Source organism: Penaeus vannamei, chromosome 1, assembly GCF_042767895.1.
Source record: "Penaeus vannamei isolate JL-2024 chromosome 1, ASM4276789v1, whole genome shotgun sequence".
Taxonomy (NCBI): Eukaryota; Metazoa; Arthropoda; class Malacostraca; order Decapoda; family Penaeidae; genus Penaeus; species Penaeus vannamei.
The window spans coordinates 20,183,710-20,188,709 of record NC_091549.1 but is presented as its reverse complement, the minus strand read 5'-3'; the positions used below and the strand labels follow the sequence as shown (position 1 = coordinate 20,188,709).

At 39.8% G+C, this 5,000-nt stretch overlaps 1 protein-coding gene across 1 annotated transcript in view; it reads left to right on the top strand.

Moving 5' to 3' along the window:
• Arf4 (ADP-ribosylation factor 2) overlaps positions 1-5,000 on the top strand; it is a 13,734-nt gene that overhangs the window by 902 nt on the left and 7,832 nt on the right. The gene's annotated exons all lie outside the window — the stretch shown is intronic.

The following is a 5,000-nucleotide window of genomic DNA, read 5'->3' as shown; positions in this document are numbered from 1 at the left end:
GGTTTTGCACTTGATAGGCCTTGGCTGCATTCACAAAAGTAAACTTAATGGTTCATTTTAGCCTCCATTCTTAAAATGTTGCTCATACTACAGCCAAGAGCATAGGCTAGAGGGTTAACCCACTTACGACGGGTGTCAGACATCTGTGACACCCGGAATAATAAATATTGCCAGCTGCCCCACCAATGCAACGCTAGATCGGAGCTTTTACTCTGATTTTGTTGCCTGTAGCGGGTGGCGCGCGGGTCGGTTTCCGGACTGGCAAGTGTACTAATTTTGATACCACCCAGAAACTGTAATTATTGGCTTCCAAATGGACCGTTGCTAGTGGGTTAATCTTTACAGTTTGTATGCAATAAATTCAGGCAAATTTAAGAAGACATTCAACTGGATAATAAAAAATTGCAGTCATCGTTACCAAAATTTATTGCAAACAACTTGTGATGCCACATATGAAGGAAAAAGAAACTGCTAACCACAGCCAAAGTCCCCGAGTTTCAGCACTATCTTGCTGGGCATACTGTGGTGATGACAAGGTTTCTGGGAAGGGGCAGCAGTTGGCACACACCCAGTCATGGCAACTTGTTACTGAACAGATTTTGTGATGTAGAGTTAGGGACTTGAATCTCTGGCAAGTGTGTCTTTACTGTAAAGATTCAACAACTAGAGTAATATGTGTTTTCTGTGCTTTTTATTTTTTCTAGGTGATTGTTTAGAATACCTTTGCATGACAGATTACATTGCTAATGGTATCAAATGGATGGAAAATTTACAGTGTATAACAATCAGGAATTGAGTAGAAAAAGAAATATATGAAATAAGACACTTTTCATCTATGGCATAAGGTGCTCAAATTGAAAATAAAGTATGTACATGATAGAGAAGAGAGAAGACCCACCCATCCTTTACTAAGTCCCTTGCCATGTTGACATCGTGAATGTAAACAAAATTGTGACCAATCAACTCATTCTTGCGCGCTGTTAAGTAGTTCATGTGTTACTATGCCGTTGTCAAAGCGATATTTGGCTAATTATCAATGTTTGCTGTTCCACATATATGCTTTCAAAGGCCTTTGTTAATATTGTTATACCTCATTTTTATGTTTCAAGATTTATTAGACAGTGATTTAAGGGAAGCGGTCTGAAGACCCTTCTGCGCATGCGCTCTTTTACGTTTCTGATGCCAGGTTTGACAGAAGGATTCGCGGGTAGTCGGTGAAAGGAGGCCGGAGAGAAATGTTTTGTTTTTGGTGTTACATCGATTCCAGGTCGCTCTAAGACTATACAGTGGAAATGAAGAAGAAAAAGACCTTAATAACTATCGCAATTTGATTTTTGAGGCCATCAAGTACCCCAAATCCCGAAAAAAGTGATAAAAAATGAGTTTGGTCTTTCGATATATATAGGTATTTGGTTTATTGTTTACAGTATGGATGTAGCTCTATCTTTCCGTATATACCAAGGTGAAGAGAATGCATCCTGGGGGGTGTTGGGGGGCTTGCCCCCCATCAACCCTCCCCTTGGGCAGTGCCTGAAGGGCACGCCTAGTCACGGCACTGTAAATTGTTAGGTTAGGTTGGGTTAAGGGTCTGGGCGTTTTGGGGGTTTGGAAGGTGTGAAACCCTGTAGATTTTGCCGAAAGATGGGTTGGATTCCTGTAGAGATTTTTTAACTTTGGCGCGTCAGTGCGTAGACTTCAAAGGTGGCAGACATGTCCATAGAGTTTCATTAGCCGATTTTTAGAATTTTTTGTGCTAGTTTTATATGTTTCTGTTCGTTATTATTCTTATGGCTGTATGATGAGGAATTGTAGGAAGTGCTGTATTGTGAAGAATTAACAGTAGCAGTATAGCATAACACAATGATAAACCATCCTATGGGTGCATGCACAGAGAAAGCAGGTTTGCCCGCGCTGGTTACCAGTGCAGACCCCCTCCAAGAATTCAACCATATAATCAAGTCCAAGCGTGCACAGAGGAAGCAAATTCGAGCGTTTGGCGCCGGCAGCCCGTTTCAACCTGCTTTCCTGTTTGCTCGGATCATTCTTTCCTGCTCAACCCGCGTGGGTGGATGCTATTGCATGGAGAGCAGGATGGATGTTGAGCTCCTGATAGCCAAAGATTATGAGAGAGACAGCCAGTGCGGAACAAATAGAAGAAGCACCACACCAACAGGAATGGGGCGGATAAGCTCTGAGCTGAAATCAGGAAAATTCTGGAATGAAATAAAGCTTTCGCAAAAGTCATTTCATAAACATAATAATTTCTTTTATGTCCCAAAGGATATTAATAAATGTGATACTTTTTTATAATTACCATTCTACTTTCCAGCATTTAGTTCCTTCAAGTGGTTGTCACACTACAGTGAGGTGGAACTGGTTACCCATATCCTCTGTGAACACCTTATCACGCTGGTTTCCGGCGCTGCCCCGCGCTGGAAACCAGCGCTCCGGTAACCTGCTTTCTCTGTGCATGCACCCTAAACCAGTAGAGGATGTTTGAGGACCTTATTGATCTGTTAGGTGTAGAGGCAGTCACAATCACTGTGCTCATGATATGCCTTGTGTTAGTAAGAGAATCATATGTTTTACGACTTTATTTTACATCAGTGTTATTCCATCGTGTTTGTGTTTCCCACAAAACCTGATTTTTTATAACTCCCGCAATCGAGGGATAAGGGGAAAAGATAGCTAACTTGGAAACTAATGGATTACAGCAAAAGTGAATGTTAGATTAAATTTACTCTCATCAAAATTAATTTACGACCTAGCTTTTGTGTATGAAAGTCATTTTGAGGCATTAACCCCCTGGTTCAGGTTGCATTATGGAAATCATGGAGCTGAAAACCCTGGGCAATGGGTTACGCAAGTGGCCAGCATTCCGAGTGTGCGGTGCGCTGGCCGGGTGCGTATGAACACCCAAGAGTGGTGACAAGACTGTGCCTCCTCTCTGGAAAGTTATTTTGTGTGAACTTTTTTAGCTTTATCGCCATTTTCCAAGTTCATGTATGTCTTTTGATTTGCTTTATCCAGATGGTAATTACTTATTTTCCTTGCACAGACTCCATATCATCTCTCTGTGTAGTAAATAACTCAGTGCAAGAAAAAAATATATGGAACATTTGGTTATTTGTCATGTATATAATTTTTTTGTAATTTTCAATTTTATGTAATACAACCAACGCCGCCGGTCACAGCGGCCAGGAATAAGGTGCGCAACTTGGAAATGGCGTCCTCCCTGGAGCTGGTGCCATTCCAGTCACTGCTTACACACGTTACATTCCACATTCGTTTATCATTGGGAATAATGCTGAAGCCCCTTTCTAAGCACCAAATGAATCAAATCACACTCCAAGAGGTTTAAGCATTTGTGGCAAGTCTTTTCCGTCACCCTGGCCTTCGCTCTTGACGGTTCGCATCACCCGGGTAGCTGCCCAAATTTTTCCTTGACATGACCACAATGTCATCTAGGTCCAAGGGGTTAAAAGAATTGAATTTTTTTTTTTTTTCTTCTTATCACCTAATCTTACCGTATCATATCATATCTTACCTTGCCATACCTTATGTGATTATCCTTATAGTTTCCAAATATATTTAGAGATAGCTTGAACTTTAGAGTTGAAGTCTGTGAACCAGCACATTAAATGCTTTGCCTGTGGATTTTGTACCCTAACATTTGTCAAGAGATGTCTGGTAAAAGAAAGAGAATTCCTTCCATGCAACTTAACAGCAATGAGGAACCCTTTCAATCTTTAATTTGGCAGAAAATATATGCATTGTATTTTTGTTGACCTTTGTTAACCCACTAGCGACGGTCCATTTAGAAGCCAGTAATCAAGGTTTGCATGCGGTAACAAAATTGGCGCGCGGGCCAATCCAGGACCTTTCCCTGCAACAAAATGAGAGTGCAAGCTCCGATCTAGCGTTGCACTGGTGGGACAGCCAGTCATGTTTATTTTTCCGGGTGTCACACGTGTGACACCCAGTGCAAGTGGGTTAAGGCTAAAGTCTCACTTGATAAGGATACATTCAGAATGATTCCCACTGGGCCTGCCATTGCCATAAATATTGTTGTGAAATTAGTCCATACTTGTCTCCTTGTTACAGTTGAGGAATTGATAAACAAATAATTATCCTTTAATATGATATACCGAAGACTTGATGTAAAACCTTTTGGGGCCTGTAATGAATTAATCCAATCTAATTTTTAAAAACTTTGTCCAACCATGTCATATAACCTAACTATACCTAAATGTACCTTACTTTGTTTTAACCTCAATAGCTAACTTTTTCTTTAATGATAGGGTTGCACAGACAAGGCTAATATTTACAAATGTATTGATGTGATTAGACTGGACCATGTGTTCTTATTCATTGTAAACTTTCTGTGTTAGCTTCCTCTTCCATCCAGTATGGGAGACCCAAGGGACAAATCAAGAATTCATGACTGACTTCTGCCTAATATAAGGATGAAAGAATGTGATTCTGTTACTGTTTACTCACCAGATGGCTTACCAATTATACAGCTGTCATTGTTGCCTCCAAGCCTACGGTAATGAAACCAATAAGTATTCTCCATTTATATTATGGGAAGATAGCGCTTAGAGTGGTTTCTTAATTAGCCATAAATCGTAAGGATGTATCATCAGTTTACTGCAAATTAGTATTTACAAAGGAGCATGAAATCAGTTGGATATATCTATCAATTTATTAATTTATCAGTTAACCCCTAAGATCTGAAAATCCTTTTGCATGTCTATTCTTTCAACTCATTAATTTGTCAGGTTTCATTAAGGCAAATTTTGGTTGTAAGCATTTGAAGAGCTCAGATTTACACATCAGAAAATGTGTAAATTGTCATATCTAATACACAGAATGTTAGTAGAATGGAAACTTGAGTAAGGTATTGCAGTTACCCCCTCTGCATGAATGAAATTGGTACTAAATTTCAATGAATGAGTAGATAAAACACATGAAATCCTCATTTTTAGCATATAAAAAAA